Below are 22,026 nucleotides of genomic sequence, written 5' to 3'. Positions count from 1 at the left end.
CCTTTCCTCATAGGTCAACCCCCTCATTCCCGGAATCAGCCGAGTGAACCTTCACTGAACTGCATCCAAAGCAAGCATATTCTTTGGAAAATATTGAAATCAAAACTGCACGCAGTATTCCAGTTGTGTCCTCACCAACACCCTTTTCTAGCTGTAACAAGACTTCGCTACTTTTATACTCCATCCCCTTTGCAATAAAGGCGAAGCTTCCATTGGCCTTCCTGATCACTTGCTGTACGTGCATACTATCCTTCTGTGTATCCTGCACAAGTACTCCAGGTCGCGTTGTACTGCAGCATTTTGCAATCTTTCTCCATTTAAATAATAACTTGCCCGTTGATTTTTTCTGCCAAAGTGCATTACCTCTCACTTTCCAACATAATACTCCATCTGCCAAATTTTTGCACACTTAGCCTGTCTATGTCCTTTTGCAGTTTTTTTATGTCTTCCTCGCTCATTGCTTTTCCTTCCATCTTTGTATCGTCAACAAACTTGGCTGTGTTACACTCAGTCCCAACTTCCAAGTCATCAATATAGATTGTAAATAGTTAGGGTCGCAGCACTGATCCGTGCGGCACCCCACTCATTATTCATTGCCTACCAGAGAATGAACCATTTATCCCGACGCTCTGTTTTCATGTTCGTTAGCCAATCTTCTATCATTGCTAATATATTACCCCAACCCCGTGACCTTTTATCTTGTGCAGTAAGCTTTTGTGTGGTACCTGGTCAAATACTTTCTTGGAAGTCCAAATAGACCACATCCACTGGTTCCCTTTGCCCACCCTGTTCGTTACATCCTCAATAATTCCAGCAACTTTGGCAAACATGACTGCCGCTTCATAAATCCATGCTGACTCTGCCTGACCAAATTTTGCTTCTCCAAATGTCCTGTCACTGCTTCTTTAATAATGGACTCCAACATTTTCCCAATCTCAGATGTTAGGCTAACTGACCTATTTAAAATTATTTGTACTTATTTTAATAATATATGGAGACCTCAACAATAGTTAACTGCAAATACCTGGCTGTGTTGAAGTTTAAATGTAATTATAAATATTTATCCTTTGGGTCCAAGTAGTTTATGTGGGTTTCCTCTTACTTGACATGACAGTGAAGATTTGCATGTTGCCATCTCTCAACAACTATTGTTTCTCAACTTCTTTCCTTTGGTTTAATATATTTTAATCTTCATTCTCTGGATGTAGGTATCACTAGTATGGGCTGCCTTTATGGCATAAATCTAATTGTGCAAATCATGTGACTTGCTAGACCATGTTAAAGGGCAGTTAAGTGCCGACTAGATAAGCAAAATACTGCTGATGCTGGAAATTTGAAATGGAAACAGAAAATGTTGTAAATACTCAGCAGGTCAAGCAGCATCTGAGTAGAGAGAAACATCTCAGTAGCTGAACTTTCTTTAACCTTAAAAGTTAACTAAGATGCTACTACCTTTGTCTGGGACTGGAGGCACGTTTAGGCCATATCAGGTAAGGGTGTCTGGTTTCTTTCCCTAAAGGACTTTAGTGAATCAATAGAATTTTTGCGACAATTCTCCAGCTTCATGTCCTCTTTTACTGATGTCAGATTTCTCGAAGCCCCGAAAATATGGACAAGAAGTATTTCCTAAATTGCTCATGATAAACAATTGCCTTAAATGTGAACAAGCGAAATAGATGGCCAGGAAAATATTATGTATACACCCAATATAGCCAGCATTCGACTGCCACCAGTTGGAGTCCCAAGGGATCCCAGCATCACTTGGGAGCACTGTATAGGAGCAAGCCTTCCTTGCTGTACCTGCACTCTGGAGTTAGAATAAAGAGACTAAGGTCACACTTACTCATGTCTACAGTACACAGTCACATTGCTAAATTCAAGACATAACAACTGGCGACGAGATAATGAACCATCACGCGAAAATGCAGAGAACTGTTGGCATCCTGGAGAAATTCTCAGAAGAAAACGATTAGCAGGCCTTCGAGGAGCAACTCGACCAATACTTCATGGCCTATGAGCAGGAACAGAGTGCAAATGCTGGAAAACGAAGGGCAATCCTCCTCACTGTCAGAGGGAAACAATCTATGCACTGATGAAGAATTTTTTTGCTCCAGTGAAACCTACAACAAGGTCATATGAAGAACTGTGTACGCTGGTCAGGTAGCAGCTAAATCCAAAGGAGAGCGTTTTGATGGCAAAGTATCGATTATGCACATGTCAACGGCCTGAAGGCCAAGAAGTGGCGAGCTACATCGCTGAACTAAGGCGCCTTGCAGGACATGGCGAATTTGATTCCTGGAGAAAATGCGAAGAGACCTTTTTGTGCTTGTCATTGGCCATGATGTTATCCTTTGCAAACTACTGATTGTTGAAACAACGAACCTTAGAAAAGCCATAACGATATCATAGGTATTATCGTTGGTGGACATAAATGCCTAACACATTTCGCAGCATTAAAGTGTTTTGTCAAGTGCTGTCCAAAAGTAACGTCGTTTTCAGGCAGAAATGCATATGGCAAAATGTACATGCCTGCAGCTGCACGAACTCCAATGACTCAGAGTCCGCCATCAAGCATCAATGCGAGGCGATTGACACCTTGTTAGCGCTGTGGGGGTGATCATCGAGTCCATCAATGCTGCTTCAAAAACTATGCGTGCACAGACTGTGGAACAATGAGACACCTCCAGCGAATGTGCAGACGAGCTACAAACGCTGCAAACCACTACGTTGCAGAGGAAGACTGAACTATGGCGGATCAAACGGAACTAGCTACTAAATACGAGGAGGCAGATGTGTACGGGGTACACACCTTCAGCAGGAAATGTCCACTGATCATGTTAAATATTGAACTGAACGGAATTTCAGTATCCATGGAACTGGACATGTGTGCGAGTCAGCCCATCATGAGCAAAAAGGCCTTCGTCAGGCTGTGGAGCAATAAGGCACACAGGCCCAAGATGAGCCCTATTCTTAACAAGCTGAGAACTTACACTAAAGAACTGATCCCTGTAATAGGCAGCGCAGCAGTAAATGTCTCCTATGATGGAGCAGTGCATGAAGTACCAGTAAGGATTGTACCAGGAGATTGCCACACACTGTTCGGCAGAAGCTGGATTGGAACAATTGCTGGAACTGCGACAACATCCGAGCGATTTCATCCAGGTGTTACTACAGTTGTACATTGTGAGGCCACACCTGGAGTATTGTGTACAGTTTTGGTCTCCTAACTTGAGGAAGGACATTCTAGCTATTGAGTGAGTGCAGCGAAGGTTCACCAGACTGATTCCCGGGATGGCGCGACTGACATATCAAGAAAGACTGGATCAACTGGGCTTGTATTCACTGCAGTTCAGCAGAATAAGAGGGGATCTCATAGAAACGTTTGAAATTCAGACGGGTTTAGACAGGTTAGATGCAGGAAGAATGTTCCCAATGTTGGAGAAGTCCAGAACCAGGGGTTACAATCTAAAGATAAGGGGTAAACCATTTAGGACCGAGATGAGGAGAAACTTCTTCACCCAGAGAATGGTGAACATGTGGAATTCTCTACAACAGGAAGTTGTTGAGGCCAGTTCACTAAATATATTCAGAAATAAGTTAGATGTAGTCCTTACTACTAGGGGGATCAAGGGGTATGGCGAGAAAGCAGGAATGGGGTACTGAAGTTGCATGTTCAGCCATGAACTCATGGAATGGCGGTGCAGGCTCGAAAGGCCGAATGGCCCACTCCTGCACCTATTTTCTATGTTTCTATGTTTCTCATTTCGAGTTAGATACTGACCACAATCTGGTCATATCGCTTAATTCTGAGAGCAAAGGTATCAATATCAATGCCTCTGCTCGCATCCAAAGATGGGCGCTCATGCTGTCTGCATATAACTATGCAATTGGCCAAAGTCCATTCAGAAAGAACTGCGTTGATGCCCTCAGTCGGCTACCAGTGCCCACCACTGGGGTGAAAATGACACAGCCTGCAAACTTGCTCTTGCTGATGGATGCATTTGAAAATGAAAAGTCACCCACTACGGCCCCCAGATCAGGAACTGGACCAGCCAGGATCCTTTACTGTCCCTTGTAAAAAAAAAAAACTCTTTCCTCCATGGGAGCTGGTCCAGCAACCCAGCGGAGATGCATGAAGCGCTCAAGCCGTTCCAGCAGCATAAAGACAAAATGTCCATACAGCCGGACTGTCTCTTGTGGGATAATCGTGTGGTTTATCCCAAGGACGGCAGGGAAACTATCATGCGCGATGTACACAGCACCCACCCAGTTATAGTAATGATGAAAGCCATAGCCAGATTCCTTGTGCGGTGGCCCGGCATTGACTCTTTTGAAGCCTTGCATGCGCCAATGCAACACTTGCTCTCAATTGAGTAATGCATCCAGGGAGGCACCGCTAAATTTGTGGTCATGGCCCTTGTTACCGTGGTCGAGGATCCACGTTGACTTTGATGGCCCGTTCCTGGGCAAAATGTTCTTGGTTGTTGTGGATACTTATTCAAAATGGATTGAATGTGTGATAATGTCTGTAAGCATGTCCACTGCCACCGTTGAAAGCCTGTGAGACATGTTTGCCACACACGGCCTGCCGTATGTCCTTGTCAGCGACAACGGGCTGTGTTTCACCAGTGATGAATTCAAGGAATTCTTGATTCGCAATGGGATCAAACATGTCACATCTGTCCCATTCAAGCCCACATCCAACGGCCAGGCAGAACGGGCAGTCCAAACAATCAAGCAAAGCTTGAAACGCATGCCAGAAAGCTCTTTGCAGAGCCGCCTGTCCCGAGTCCTGCTCAGCTAAAGCACCAGACCCCACTCACTCACTGGGGTTCCCCCAGCCGATCTGCTCATAAAAACAGCGCTCAAGAAGGCTCTCTCTAGTCCACCCTGATCTCCAGGATCATGTCGAGCGCAGGAGGCATCAACAAAGCATCTACCATGATCGCGGGAATTTGGCACGGGTTATTGAACTCAACTATGGACGTGGTCTCAAATGGCTTGCTGGCACTGTCATAGCCAAAGAAGGGAGTCGAGTGTTTCAGTTCAAACTCGCAAATGGATTAATATGCGGAAAGGATTTGGAACAACCCAAACTGCGATTCACAGACTGCCATGAGCAACCTAAAGAGGGCACCACCAACTTTGAACTTCCGGCACACACACAAGTGGCAAAAGACATCACTGTTGACCACGAAGCTGAGCTCATCATCCCCAGCAGCCCAGCAAGGCCAGCTGCACAACAGCCCAGTTAACGTCCAACCAACTCACCTGCACCTGCATTCATACCATGATGATCGACTCAGAAGCGGAAAGCCACAGATCGTCTCTCACTGTAAATAAGAGTACTATTGACTTTGGGAGGGAGTGATGTTATGTGTGCAACACAACGTAACCAGCATGCTGCCGCCACCAGAAGGCGATTCCGTTGGAGTCCCAATGGATCCCAGCATCCCTTGGGAGCACTGTATATATGCTGTACCAACACTCTGGAGTTAGAATAAAGACACTAAGTTCACACTTACTCAAATCTATAGTACTCAGTCACATTTCTTTATTGAAGACATAACATCGATAATGAAAGGTTTCTGCACTTTCCCTAATGAACATTAGTGGTGATGTTTGTACAGGCTGATCCACACTGGTTGCCGATTACATTTTGGTTGAGGGATTGGAGCCAGTATCAAATTTATTGTGTCCCATTCTTACTGATGCAGCAAGGTATTAAAACAGCTGAAGTAACCTTGTGTGTGATACCTGATCAAAGGTCTGCTGATAAAGCAGAAATAAAATGTAGAATGCATTCCTCTCATCTACTGCCCTAGTGTCTTCATCAAAAAAATCAATCAAGACACGGCTATCTTTTCTGCGAGGCACGTTGAGAAATTTTAATGGCCTCTTCTGTTTCCCAATGTCCAATAAGACAATCTCTTTGGGCTGCTTTAGTGCATGCAAATCTTCGCAGTGATGGATGTGCGACTGATGGGCCTGTAATTTCCTGGTACTTATTTGTCCACTTTGTTTTTCAAAATAGGAACCATAGAAGCTATATTAGAGTCTAATGAAATTATCTATGTAAATTGAGCTATTGAATATAAGGGCAAAGGGCTCATAGAGCATCTGTCCCACATCGGTAATCATCCTAGGGAGGATGTTAGCCAAACCTGGAGCATTATTTGTTTTGCACTTTCATATTCTTTTCAAGGTGTCATTATTATATAGTTTACAATGTTGATCAATACAGTGCATCCCACAGCTTCAACATAAGTCTTATCCACATGAGTAGTTTGATGCGAAATAGTCATTTAGCAGCTCTTCCTTAACCTAACATCATTTTGAATCCACCCTGAACTATCTTTCATTGACGCTTTACGATTATTACTTAGCTTTTGGCTACTGACATAGCTGAATGAGTTTTGGCTATTACTACCACAATTGCACACCGTCTTCTTTTACATAGACATCTTGGTTGCTCTAAAGACTAATTTTTTGTCCTTCAATTTCATACGATTTTTGTCCCGTGAGTTAAAGAATTTATCGGTGTAGAATGGCTTCTGCTTCAGTCGAATCTGCATCTGTACATTTCTTATCTATAATAATTATTTTGTTTTGAAATTTTCCCTTTTTAACTATTGAAGCCATCATGACTTAATTCCGTCTGAGAATTATTTTAAAGAGAACCCATTGGTCCTCAGGGTTTGATGGCTTTTATAATAGGATTGCTTAGTGCACATTAGCCAGAACTTTATCCATTTTTGTAAAATTTTCTTTTTAAATCAGGCTCCAGCATAAGATTAATTACTGCCTCAAATCAATAATATCATCAGAGTTCTTGAAGTGTTGCCCCACACGGAGCATTGATAGAGCTCTAGGTTCACTAAAACATAGCAGATCTAAAATGTGTCTATCTCTAGTCGCTTTGCCAACATACTGTGTTAGGAAACAATTATTAATAGTATCCACAAATGGCTTCAGGCTACACTAGATGTCTCAGCTTCACAGCATTTAAAAGAAGGCAAGTTGAAATATTCCCGAAAAGAAATTTGTCCCAGACTAGAAGCCTAAGTTTTGTGTGGCAATAGATCCTCAGCACCAAAGGATAGTGACAATCGTAAACATAATGCGATCAACTTGGACTAATTGACACCAAGTTTATTCAGCTCCTGTTCATGTAATAATATATCTTTCCACGGTAGGCAGAGTACCTCTGGAAAATAAGCTATACATCCCCCTTTCTAATCTATTCCATTTCAAATTAGTCACACTCTCTGGATGCATAATTTAAATCTTTCCATGTCTCATTACTACCTTTAATATCAAGGATCTGTAACGTTGCATGATACTGTAGTTCAAGCAGTTTAATTATAAGACATGTTGCATTAACATATTAACATCTCAAGGGACGCTCATTCGGCTGATTTGCGAATCATGAATGCTAATCCCTTATCTCTGGCTTTACAATACCTCGGTATTATATTTGAGCTACTAACCCCAGTGCAATTGCAGAATTTTATATCAGTTGAAACCAAAGTCCTCAACTAGTTCAAATGCTCCCAAAAGATTACTCAAAGTGACCAGCTAACATCAGACCACAAGGAACATTTAAATGGAGGGTGCCTCTCTTATAAAGCTCACATTGGCATTGTGCATTTCTCTAGTGTTCATCACAGTGAGATTCTTCCTCTTGCACAGATCCTCGAGCCACAAGCTGAGTTCAGTTATTCTACTGTTCCGTTCTGCAGAACGCGGGAGCACTGGAAGAAGTGCGGTGATGATAAAGTTCGCTTGTATGTGCTATAGAGCGTGAAGATAATCATTGATTTCACCCTTGCATCTATTGCATTATTAGTTCCTGCATGTAATTCCACTATGCTCCCTTCTACTCATGTTTCATAAAGTAGTCCAGTCTGTCATGTAGGTCTTTAACTCTGCTTCTGGAATACATAAACCTTATCTCTTCATTTTATATGCAATGGGGAGTAGAAGTTTATGTTGATCAGTTACTAGTTGCAGCTACGAAACTTATTTTTAAATCTGTATTTGTGAGGTTTACCTTTTAATGAGAAATATCTGTTTATTTATTTGATATAAGTTATCGCTGCTGCAAATTCAGATATAGGTAACGAGAACAGCCAGACAATTGTGTAAACGTTAACAGGTCTAGGTGCTCCACAAAATATACCGGTCTGGAGGTTAATTACATGTAAGAACATATGAAATAGGAGCATAAATAGGACATTTGGCCCATCGAGCCAGCTCTGCCATTCATTAAAATTATGGTTGATCTGATCAGGGTCTCAGCTCCACTTCCCTGCCCGCTCCCCATAAACCTTTAATCTCTTATCGCTCAAAAATCTGTCTATCTCCATATTAAATATATTCAATGAACCAGCGTCCTAAGCTCTCTGGAGCCGAGAATTCCATAGATTTTCAACCCTCTGGGACAAGAAATTTCTCCTCATCTCTGTTTTAAAAGAGTGGCCCCTTATTCTAAAACTACGTTCCCTAGTTTCACTTTTGCCTATGAGTGGAAATATCCTCTCTGCATCCACCATTTGGAGCCCCCTCATATCTTATAAGTTTCAATAATGTCTCTCATTCTTCTGAGGCCCAACATACTCAACCTATCCTCATAAGTCAACTCCTTCATCTGCGGAATCAACCTAGTGAACCTTCTCTGAACAGCCGCCAATGCAAGTGTACCCTTCCTTAAATACGGAGAGCAAAACTGTATTCAGCACTCCAGGTGTGGTATCACCAATAATCTGTACAGTTGTAGCAGGACGTCTACGCATTTATACTCTACCCCCCTTGACTAAAGGCCCACAAATCCATTTACCTTCCTCATTAGTTTCTGTACCTGCATACCAAATGTTTATGTTTCATGAACAAGGATCCCCAGGTCTCTCTGTCCTGCAGCACTTTGCAATTTTTATCCACATATATTATAATTTGCTTTTACATCAGAACATAAGAACATAAGAACATAAGAAATAGGAGCAGGAATGGCCATAAGGCCCCTCGAGCCTGCTTCGCCATTAATATGATCTTGGCTTATCCGATCATGGACTCGGATCCAATTTCCTGCCTGCTCCCCATGACACCTTATTGGTTATGGAACTGTCTATCAGTAGCTGTCAGAATTAGAACTCTGGTGTTATACATCACGTTTACAATATTTAAACTCAATAGAATTGCGCAAAATAACCAAGAAAGAGATAAATGTTTAGAAGAAAAGCGATGCTTTTTTAATATAATATAATGTTTGAAGGGTCACAGACCCGAACCATTAACTTTGATGCTCCACAGGTGCTGCCTGACCATAACTTCATTTTCAGATACCTTCAATTCTTTATCTCAGTGGCTTTTTTTTTTGCAGATTAATTGGAATGTTTTAGATGGAGCTTACTTGTTACTGTTTTCTATATAATTTCATTCTCGTTACTTTATATGGAAATAAAAGGAAAAATTAAATTGAAATTGATTAATAATTTACAATTGACTGTGACTGGTTTAGAAGCAGAAAAGCAATGTAACCGAGAAGCTACATACTTCCAATTGTTATCGCATAGCTGTCTATGGTCCAAAACCAAACAACAGTTACTCGTTATTAACTGTCCTTTCACTTTGTACACTTGTGGTAGAAGTCTCTCCTTTGGTCTGCTAGTTCGAGGTCTCCAAAATTCGTTTACAGATGTAATCGTACATAGGTATGAAATTAATTTGCTTAATAGAGCTGATATATAATGGAATAAGGGACCGTAAATCTGTCCTTACCAGAGTTTGAAAGTTAAGAATGAATAGAAAAATCACAGTGATATATGTATAAATTGCTTGAATGCTTCTGGTACTTCTTTTCAGAAACTGATGCGGGTGAGTTGGACAACAAATTGTTTTATTGGTCTTTTAATATAAATTATATTTTTTCGGCTAATACCGATGCTAATGCGAGTCAGGCATACCATATTGCACCTTGATTTGCCACTTGTTCCTGCAAGTGTACAGTTTTCATCGCGGGTAGAGGGTTAACAAATTGGAAAACCCAACACAGTGTTGCATATGTATGCTTGCTCTGGATCGAGTGATTGAATGCTACAGCACAGGAAGAGGCCATTCTCGCCTGCATAGGCTCTTCGAAAGACCAACCAATTAGTTCCACTCCCCTACTCTTTCCCCTTAATCATACAACTGTTTCTATTCAAGTATTATCCAATTCTCGTTTGAAAGTCACTATTGAATCTGCTTCCACCACATTTTCAAGTCAGGCCTTCCATTTCATAAGAAGCAGCTGGGCAAACCCAAAAAAAATCCTCATGCCGCTTGCGGTTCTTTTGCCAATTATCTTAAATTCTCATTACCGACCAAAACGCCACTGGGAACCATTTCTCCGTATTTACCAAAAGGGCTTCTTGATTTTCAAAACCTCTAACAAATCTACCCTTAACCTTCTTTGCTCGAAGGAGAACAACCACAGTTTCTCCAGTCTCCAGTCTCTCCAAACAGTTTTGCATCCATGCTACCATTCCAGTAAGTCTCCTTTACAACCTCTCGAAGGCCTTCACACCCTTCCTGAAGTGTGGTTAGAACTGGCCTAACATTCGACTGGGGGCTATCCAGTTTTTTGTAAATGCTTTGCATTACTTCCTTTTTTTTTGTATTCTATGCCTCTATTCATAATGCCAAGGATCCCGTATGTCTTTTTAACAGAGTTTTCAACTTGTTGTGCCAGTTTCAAAACCTTTTTTTACGAACACGTCCAGATTTTCTGTTCCTGAATTCGCTTTAAAATTGAACCATTTAATTAATATTGTCTCTCCTCATCCGTACTACCAAAATTAACCACTTTCACACATCCGGTTAGGCAAAATTACTGCGTGGTAAAATTGATCTAGGGCGGTAATCAACAAACGGGTGGATTAAACCAGGAGACAATTTGGTCTAAGACCAGAAGTAAGCCAGGAGAACATAACTGATTGTGATAGTGTGGAGCAAATGAAAGCAAACGGGCAGCTCGTTTTAGGTGTATGTCGATTTTAATTTCCAGTGGCCTCAATGGAAATACAAATCGGCAGAGATGTAAAATGGGTTGCAGATTTGCAATTGGCAGTCTTACAGTATGTCACAACGTCAAAACATACCCTAAGTTCTCTGAATTAAAAATCAGAAAACAACACATCAGATAGTAAACCCACTAATTCAGTTTAGGTTCAAAGACAGATAATGTATGATCTTCTTTGCTTAAACATTCTATTCACATTACTGCATTGATGCAACTGCTTAAATGTTTTCTAACTTTAATTAGCAGCTTTGGTTTTGCAACCAAAATCATTGTCGCGAAATACTGAAACATTTATAGTATCGTTAGACAATGAACACCTTGTTGGGCTGTGCATATCTTTGCAAAATGATGCTTTTACGAGGGCAACATTTCTGTCCCACGGAAGTAAAATCGAAGATTGACGAGGTTTTGATTCTTGACACATTTTCTGCATTATTCATATATTTTGTTTTGTTTTCAACGGATGCAACTGTAGCACCTTAATAATCAGATATGATTCAAGAAGAAATACAACACGTAAAATTGCATTTCTTCAGAATCAAATTCACGTGTTTGTTGTCATGTTATTAATGGTATAAACTGTACTCTACCGTGATTGTCATTGTAATGTCAGTTGTCCTTGCTCAGTTATTGGTCGGAACTTCGAGAAAAGGTGTGGTTAACATTGACAATTCGGATAGCAACAGATAAGTTGGAACAAATAACATTTCACTCAGCTAAAACATCTCTTAATGGCTCATCCTTAAATGTCGTGATCTGGGTCATAATTACGCTGTCAGAATAAGATCTATCGTAACATTTTAACTGAGGAGACAGCACGAAAAGAAAGGTAACGAGTTAGAGGAAAATACACTCTTAATATAATTTAGTTTTATCATACCTTCAAGATTTTATCTCATTTTGCTCTTTTTTAAAAAACTATTTGGAATGAATTAGATTTAGCTTAAATATTGCTGCTGTCTATATCATTTTATATTTGCTATTTTATATGGAAAGTAGAGAACAATTGGAAGTATTAATACACCGTGGATGTTACTGGCACAGAAGTTAAATAACAACATAATAACTTCAATTTACATTTGTTGCAAGTTTCTATCATCCAAAACCAAACAAATTTTCCTGTAAATTGCCGTTTTCCAACATTCTGCATTACATGTGGTAGAAAACTCTCCTTTGTTTAGTGTGTTATTTGAGGACTCCAGAACCGTTCATAGATTAGGCTTTACATCGGTATGAAATGAATTGGGTTGATACGTCTGCTAAAGCTTTGAATAAGAGTCAGTTAATATATCAATACTTTCAAAGGTAAGAATACATGGGAAAATCGTAACGACATTTATGTAACATCCTTCGAGTAGTCTGGTATTTTGCTTTCCTGAAATTGAAAAACTGAATCAAAATTTATTGGGGAGGTTTATGGATCTCTTACTATCTATGCTACTTTTATATGGCATATATGAATATCAGTGTGATGGAGCACAATAGTTTTTTTTAATCTGCTGATGCCTGGCCCATCCAGATTTTTCAATGCGGTTCGAGTGGAATCAAATTTGAAAGCACCACCGGATGCTACAAATGTTTATGTGTGTTTACTTCTGTTTTACTCAGTCTTTCTGAAGGTTCAATCCAGCGTGAGTGATAGTGTAAACTGTGTGTAACGAATCTTAAGCCAGTTTATCATCCCGCCCGATTTCATTTTCATTTGACTTCAAATAAATTTGGTTAGTTTTTGAATTCACTGGCGCACATTTTGCGCTCAAGTCTAATTTCACCCAATGTTTCTATCAACACAGCATTGTAAAATACACATAGAAATAGGTCCAATATCTGCCGGTCATCAACGGCTTATTGTATATCTTATGAGGGTAAAGTTGATATTTGATAGACGGTCGAAATGGGTTCATAGCGAATTTGCAGCTCGTGTTAAACCATATCATATTGTCCCTTTATGGGAAGGGATGTCAAGTGAGTTTTATAGCGGGAAGCACAACAAATATCACATATTATACCATTGCCAAAAGTTAAAATGGCCCCTATTATTCTCTTTTCGTTGAACAGAAGGAAACAATATGTCAGGTATGTGTTCAGAATAACAAAACATATGCAACGTTGCAATAACAGAACAAGGTTTTGAACTGAAATTTATTTTATTTTCATTTGGATAAATTGATTCAGTGTATTTTGGTCTCTGGAAGCACAAGAAGGCTATTTCCAGAACCCAAATCTACATACAAAACATGGTGATTAAATTGGTCTTGTGATCAATCTAGTGGGCCTAAATAAAACAGTGTAGACAGAGCATCAACCTCGGAATTTGAATCGAAAAGTGATAATCAGCAACAGCAACAATTTCCATTTGTTAGAGCCTTTAATTATTGAATCATCCAAAGGTGCTTCATAAAAGTATAATCCGAAAAATAAGGACACCAAACCAAAGGAAGAGATGTAGGACATTAGACCAGCAGTTTGGTCAGACAGGTAGATTTTAAGGAGCGTCTTTAAGGAGGAGAGAGAGCTGGAGAGACGGAGAGGTCGAGAGAAGAAACTCCAGAGATCATGGACTAGACAGCTGAAGGTAATGCAGCCAGCACGAAATTTGAAGCCAGGTCTAATAGAAAAATCTACTCCAAATCATTAGCGTAACAATATTCTTAGGTTTATTTTTTTATTTCATTGACTAGTCGTTATGCATTGCGTTAGCCAATCACAGGCAATCTAACAAAATGATTCATAATTAGGTAACAAAGTATATTGGCTTTGTCTTCGTTTGAATTAAGGAGGTAATTTTTAGGTTGGACAGTGGTATAAAACGGGCGATGTTGGCTAGGCCATCGTTATAAAGCCCTAGAAATTTCCCTCCCTTTTCACTTCCTTGGGCTCTTCTGTCTGTGGTACCCAACGTTACTTTTTGGCCTCTGCAGTAGCATTTTTGCCTATCCGGGTTCCACAGCAATATTTCCACAGTCAGCGTGGGAGGCTATATTCAGCTCCATCACCTATGGAACTAATAGGAGCATGAATGAAGCATACTTCAACCAATTCTGACTTAGATTGATTATCGGGGCCTATTTGCATCATAGGACTACAATTTCCATGTTAAACAGATATCGCCACATAAAATAGGTCGGTAGTTGGTCGCACAGCGGTAGACTCCTCTCAAGCGAAACTGCCTGCATTGTCGATATTAATGGCGCCATAAAGTCCTTCTATACCGCCCCTTTAACTCCAAGCGACAAAGTGAAAAACAATCATTATAGTATGCTCTTTTCGCTGATCAGAATAAAAAATGGCTGATAAATGGCACAGGAAAATATAAACGATGACTGGATACAGGTCATCAAGTTTATATATGACAATTAATATTTTACAACCGATATAGTGTTGCCACTGGTCCATCTGACAATAATTACAAAGGATTTATTTAAAATAATTACAGAAAAAGGGTGGTCCGAAAACGCTATTAAACTGAAAGTCCTTAGAATGTAAAAAATCGATGCTGAAGCAAAGTTCTCAAATGCCTTTTGTTATTTGGTTGAAATACATCAGTATAAAGGTTGAAAGGGAGACTCCATGGAAGTAAGGTTAGCCTTCCAAAGTTATGTAGGAGAAGACTCCGGTGAAGGCTCTGCAATCAAGGACACGTTTCTGTGTTGCAATATTTATTAATTGTAAATGGCTCCTATCGGTTCTAGTGTTGGTTATAAAGCACCACTTTACTACATAACAACGTAGTATACCTAATGAGGTACCATCTACTGCAGCTATTGTGACAGTCGATGAATTCTGCTGAATTGACATCAACCACCTGGCCCCCAGAAAAACAACTGTCAAATTTCCAAATAACACTGCAAGCTGGATACTATTTATAATTTATCATTACTATTATTACCAATACTCTTATTATCATGCTCAACATAATGACGGTAATAGAGGGAAAGTGTTTATTACAGTGTTGTTATCGTATTTTTCCTCTGATAGAGAAGTAACAGGTGAGCACATCAACGCATTATCCAGACAAAGAGTTGGGGGGGGAGGGCAGGGGTGGAGAATAATTTTAAATTTTTCGTCATGGTGCAATTCGTATTTTAAAGCAGTTAAACCTCACCCGATGTCGGAGTTCCTCTGCGCAGTGTCCTAGATGCCCAACCATCTTCAGCTGCTTTATCATTGACATTCCTTCCATCATTAAGTCAGAAGGGGCATGTTCGTTGATGGTTCCACAGTGTTCCGTTCCATTTGCTACGACTCAGACAATGAAACAGCCTGTGCCCGCATGCAGCAAGATCTGCGCGACATTCCGGCTTGGGCTAATCAGTGACAATTAACATTCGTGCCATTAACTACCACCAACAAATGAGAGACAAACCACTGCCACTTGATATTCAACAGCAGTATCTTCAGCAAAATCCCCCATCATCAAATTCCTATGATGTCAACATTAAGCAGAAACCTAAACAGACCAGACATATAAATTCTGTGGCTACCAGAGCAGAAATAATAGAAAAGCAAATTATAACGTAAATAAAGAAACATTGCTAAGTGCTGCCGTGCAGAGAGAGCTGGGGGTCCTTGTGCACGAGTGTAAAATGTTAGTATAGAATTAATCAGGAAGGCAGGAAGGCAAATGGAATAAAAACTTAGAAATATAGAAATATATGAAGTAGCAGGCCAGTCAGCCCTTCGAGGCTGCACCACCATTCAATAAGATCATGGTTGATCATTCCATCAGCACCACTTTCCTGCTTTTCATCCATAGCCCTTGATTCCCCTTAGCCGTAAGGGCCATATCTAGCTCCCTCTTGAATATATCCAATGAACTGGCATCAACAACTCTCTGCGGCAGGGAATTCCATAGGTTAACAGCAATCTGAGTGAAGAAGTTTCTCTTCATCTCAATCTTAAATGGCCTACCCCTTATCATAAGACTGTGCCCGCTGGTTCTGGACTTCCCCAACAACGGGAACATTCTTCACACATCTAACTTGTCCTGTCCCGTCAGAATCTTACATGTTTCCAGGAGATCCCCTCTCATCCTTCTAAACTCCAGTGTATAAAGGCCCAGTTCATCAACTCTCTCCTCTCCACTCAGTCCAGCCAGCTCGGGAATCAGTCCGGTGAACTTTCGTTGCACCCCCTCAATAGCAAGAACGTCCTTCCTCAGGTTAGGAGATCAAACCTGAACACAATATTCCAGGTGAGGCCTCACCAAGACCCTGAACGACTGCAGTAAGACCTCCCTGCTCCTATACTCAAATCCCCTAGATATGAAGGCCATCATATCATTTCCCTTCTTCACCGCCTGCTGTACCTGCATGCCAACTTTCAATGATGGATGAACCATGACAGCCAGGTATCATTGCATCTCCCATTTTCCTAATCTGCCGCCATTCAGATAATATTCTGCCTTTGTGTTTTTGCCACCAAAGTGGATAACCTCACATTTATCCACATTATGCTGCATCTGCCATGCAGTTGCCCACTCAACTACGCTGTCCAACTCATCCTGCAGCCTCTTAGTGTCCTCCTCACAGCTCACACCGCCACCCAGTTTAGTGTCTTCTGCAAACTTGGAGATAGTGCGTCCAATTCCCTCATCTAAATCATTAATGCATATTGTAAAGAGCTGGGATTCCAGCACTGAGCCCTGCGGCACTCCACTAGTCACTGCCATTCTGAAAAGGATCCGTTAATCCCGACTTTCTGCTGCCTACCTGCCAACCAGTTCTCTATCCACGTCAGTACATTACCCACAATACCATGTGTTTTGATTTTGCACACCAATCTCTTGTGCGGGACCTAGTAAAAAGCCTTTTGAAAGTCCACATAAACCACATCCACTGGTTCTCCCTTGTCCATTCTACAAGTTACATCCTCAAAAAATTCCAGAAGATTTGTCAAGCAAGATTTCCCTTTCATAAATCCATGCTGACTTGGATCGATACTGTCACTGCTTTCCAAATGCGCTGCTATTTAATCTTTAATAATTGATTCCAACATTTTCCGCACTACTGATGTCAGGCTAATCTGTTGGAAAATGATTACCAATGCATCCACTATTTCTAGGGCCACCTCCTTAAGTACTCTGGGATGCAGACTAGCAGGCCCCTGTGATTTATTGGCCTTCAATTCCCTCAATTTCCCGAACACAATTTCCTACCTAATTAGAATATCATTCAGAATGTTGGCCTTTATTGAAAGGTGGATAGAGTATAAAAGCAGATAAGTCCTCCTACAACTGTACAGGGTATTGGTGAGGCCACACCTGGAGTACTGCGTGCAGTTTTGTTCTCCGTATTTAAGGAAGGATATACATGCATTGGAGATATTTCAGAGAAGGTTCACTCGGTTGATTTCGGACATGAGGGGGTGGACATACTAAGGTAGTTTGAGTAGGTTGAACCTATACTCATTGGAGTTCAGAAGAATTAGAGATGGTCTCATTGAAATTTATTAGATAATAAGGTTGCTCGATAAGGTGGATGCAGAGGCGTTATTTCCACATAGGCGAAACTAAAACTAGGGGACATATCTTAGAATAATGGGCCGCCAATTTAAAACTGAGATGATGAGAAATTTCTTCGATCAGCTGGTTTTAAATCTATAGAATTATCTGCCCCAGAGAGCTGATTGTGCTGGGACATTGAATATATTTTAGGCAGAGATAGACAGATGTTTCAGCGATATTGGAGTAAAGGTTTGGGGGAGCGGGCAGCGAAGTGCAGCTGAATCAATCATCAGTTCAGCCATGATCTTCTTGAGTGGCGGAGCAGGCTCGAGGGGACAAATGGCCTACTCCTGCTCCTATTTCTTATGTTCTTATGTAGGTCAGAGGGTAGGTAATCTGTGGCGACTTTCTCAGCTCCTGACTCCTCAAAGCCATTCCACCATCTACTCAGAACACGTCAGGAACTTGATGGAATTATCTCCACTTTCCTGGATTATTACAGCTCCAGCAACACTGAGGAAGCTCGACACCATCCAGAAAAATCCAACGTTTTGGGCACCTTATCCACCACCTTATATTTTAATTCCATTTACCACCGATTCACGTGGCTGGAGTTTCTACCAGCTACAATATGTATTGCGGCAACTTGCGAATGGTTCTTCAACAGAACCTCCCAAACCTTGACATCTAGCAGCTAGAAGAAAGAGGGAGCAGGCGCTTGGGAAAACCATCATCTACAAACTCCCCTCCAAGTTATACACAGTATATTCTTGGAAACATTTTGCCATTCCTTTATTGTCGTTCTGTCAAAATTCTGGAAATCCCATAGCAAAAGGCACTATTGGAGTATCTTCACCACGCAGACCGCAGCGCTTTAATAAGGCAGCTTAGCAGCACATTTTTGAGGGCTATTAAGGATGTGCAATAGAGCTGACCTTGCCAGTGATTCCCACATCTCAGGAACGAATAAAACATGTAAATTAAATTGGGCTGGGAATAAACGGTGGACATAACGATCTCGCCCATATGTCACTGGAAGCATGAGTGAAAATCACCAGCAAATGTTATGATTCATTGTCATATTATTCACCGAGTTTGAACATTGTGTACTTACGTACTTAAATGACAATGCGATCATAGGCTCGACAGTGACTTGCTGAATTCACAGTGGATTCCATTCATGATCCTCAAAGTAAAACTTACACCCTTTGGAGGTCACAATACTAGAAATTGACGCTTTTACCTGGCTGGAGAGGCCTTTGATGCACAAGATACTTAGAAACATAGAAACATAGAAAATAGGTGCAGGATTAGGCCATTCGGCCCTTCGAACCTGCACCACCATGCAATAAGATCATGGCTGATCATTCAACTCAGTACCCCTTTCCTGCTTTCTCTCCTTACCCCTTGATCCCTTTATCTAACTCTCTCTTGAATATATCCAATGAGTTGGCATCAACAAATCTCTGTGGTAGATAGTTCCACAGCTTAACAACTGTCTGAGTGAAGACCTTTCTCCTCATCTCAGTCCTAAGTGGCCTATCCCTTATCCTTAGACTGTGTCCCCTGGTTCTGGACTTCCCAAACATCGGGAACATTCTTCCTGCTTCTAACCTGTCCAGTTCCGTCAGAATTGCATCTGTTGCTATGAGATCCCCTCCCATCCTTCTAAACTGCAGTGAACCCAGGCTAAGTCGATCCACTCTTTCCTTCTATGTCAGTCCTGGCATCCTGGGAGCCAGTCTGGTGAATCTTCGCTGCACTCCCTTAATAGCAAGGATGTCCTTCCTCAGATTAGGAGACCAAAACTGAACACAATATTCCAGGTGAGGCCTCACCAAGGCCCTGTACAACTGCAGTAAGACCTCCCTGCTCCTATACTCAGATCCCCTAGCTATGAAGACCAACATACCATTTGCCTTCTTCACCACCTGCTGTACCTGCATGCCAACTTTCAATGCCTGATGTGCCATGACACCCAGGTCACGTTGCACCTCCACTTTTCCTAATCTGCCACCATTCAGATAATATACTGCCTTCGTGTTTTTGCCACCAAAATGGATACCCTCGCATTTATCCACATTTTACAGCATCTGCCATGAATTTGCCCACATACGTAACCTGTCCAAATCCCTGCAGCCTGTTAGTATCCTCCTCACAGTTCACACCGCCACCCAGCTAAGTGTTATCTACAAACTTGGAGATATTAGACACAATTCCTTCATCTATATCATTGATGTATATTGTAAATAGCTGGGGTCCCAGCACTGAGCCCTGCGGCACCCCACTAGTCACTGCCTGCCATTATGAAAAGGACCAGTTTATCGTGACTCTCTACTTCTTATCTGCCAAACAGTTCTCTATCCACGTCAGTAAATTACCCCAAATCCCATGTGCTTTAATTTTGCACACTTTGTGTGGGACCTTGTCAAAAGCCTTTTGAAAGTCCAAATACACCACATCCATTGGTTCTCCCTTGTCCACTCTACTAGTTACATCCTCAAAAAATTCTACACCTTTTGTCAAGCATGATTTACCTTTCATAAATCCATGCCGACTTGCACCAATACTGTCACTGCTTTCCAAATGCACTGCTATTTCATCTTTAATAATTGATTCCAACATTGTCTGCACGACTGATGTCAGCCTAACTGGTATATAATTACCCGTTTCCTCTTGCCCTCCTTTTTTAAAAAAGTGCTGTTACATTAGCTATCCTCCAGTCCATAAGAATTGATCCAGAGTCGATAGACTGTTGGAAAATGATCTCCATTGCATCCACTCTTTCTAGGGCCACTTTCTTAATTGCTCTAGCATGCAGACGATCAGGCCCCGGTGATTTATCGGCCTTCAATCCCTTCAAATTACCGAACACAATTTTCCACCAATAAGGATTTCCCTCAGTTCCTCCTTCTCTCTCGACCCTCGGTCCCCTAGCATTTCTGGAAGGATATTTGTGTCTTTCTTTGTGAAGACAGAACAAAAGTATTTGTTCAACTGGCCTGCCATTTCTTTGTTCCCCATTACAAATTCACCTGAACCTGAATGCAAGTGATCTACGTGTGTACTCACTAATATTTTTCTCTTCACATATGTATAGAAGCTTTTGCAGTCAGTTTTTATGTTACCAGCGAGCTTCCTCTCATAATCTATTTTCCGCCTCCTAAGTAAACCTCCTCTGCTGAATTTTAAATTTCTCCTTGTTCTCAGGTTTGCTGCTTTTTCTGGCCAATTTATATGCCTCTTCCTTGGATTTAATACTATCCTTAATTTCCCTTGTTAGTCACGGTTGAGCCACCTTCCCCGTTTCATTTTTACTCCAGACAGGGATGTACAATTGATAAAGTTCATCCATGTGATCTTTATAAATTTGCCATTGCCTATCCACTGTCAAGCGTTCAATATCATTCGCCAGTCTATTCTAGCCAATACACGTCTCATACCACCGAAGTTGCATTTCGTTAAGTTCAGGACCCTAGTCTCTGAATTAACTGTGTCACTCTCCATCTTATTAAAGAATTGTACCATATTATGGTCGCTCTTCCCCAAGGGGCCTCGCACAACAAGATTGCTAATTAATCCTTTTTCATTACACATCACCCAGCCTAGGATGGCCAGTCCTCTAGTTGGTTCCTCGACATATTGGTCCAGGAAACCATCCCTAATACACTCTAGTGAATCCTCCTCCACCGTATTGCTACCAGTTTGGTTCGCCCAAACTATATGTAGGTTAAAGTCGCCCAGGATAACTGCTGTACCTTTATTGCACGCATCCCTAATTTCTTGTTTGATGCTGTCACCAACTTCACTACTAGTTTTTGGTGGTCTGTACACAACTCCCACAAGAAATTTCTGCCCTATGGTATTCCGCAGCTCTACCCATACAGATTCCACATAATCCAAGCTAATGTCATTCCTTACTATTGCGTTAATTTCCTCTTTAACCAGCAATGCTACCCCACCTCCTTTTCCGTTCTGTCTATCCTTCCTGAATGTTGAATATTGAATAATGGAACATCCAATTATCGAATGATGAGATGCAAAGCTACATTTTTCACGAAGGTAAATTTTGAGGCAGCGGAATTCGCCCCGAATTTCTTCAGAGATGTTCCCGCTCTGGTGGAAAATATGAACATAAATATTAGGAGCAAGTGAAAGCCATTTGACCCTTAGAACCAGCACCGCTATTCAATTAGATCATGGCTGATCTTCGACCTGAACTCTACTTTCCCGGCTGGTCGCCATATCCATTGATTGCCCTAGATTAAAAAAATCTATCTCAGCATTGAATATAGCCAACGACTCAACATCCACATCCCATTGCGGTAGATAATTTCAAAGATTCACTACTGACCGAGTGAAGCAATATCTCCTTATCTCAGTCCTATTTAGAGGATCCCTTATCCTGAGAGCATGCCACCCAGTTCAAGCCTCTCCAGCCAGGAGAAACAGCTTCTTAGCATGTACCCTGCGAATCCCCCTCAGATTCCTGTGTATTTCAATGAGATCACCTCTGATTGAA

Source organism: Pristiophorus japonicus, chromosome 19 (genome assembly GCF_044704955.1).
Source record: "Pristiophorus japonicus isolate sPriJap1 chromosome 19, sPriJap1.hap1, whole genome shotgun sequence".
Taxonomy (NCBI): domain Eukaryota; kingdom Metazoa; phylum Chordata; class Chondrichthyes; family Pristiophoridae; genus Pristiophorus; species Pristiophorus japonicus.
Note: the sequence above shows the minus strand (reverse complement) of the source record.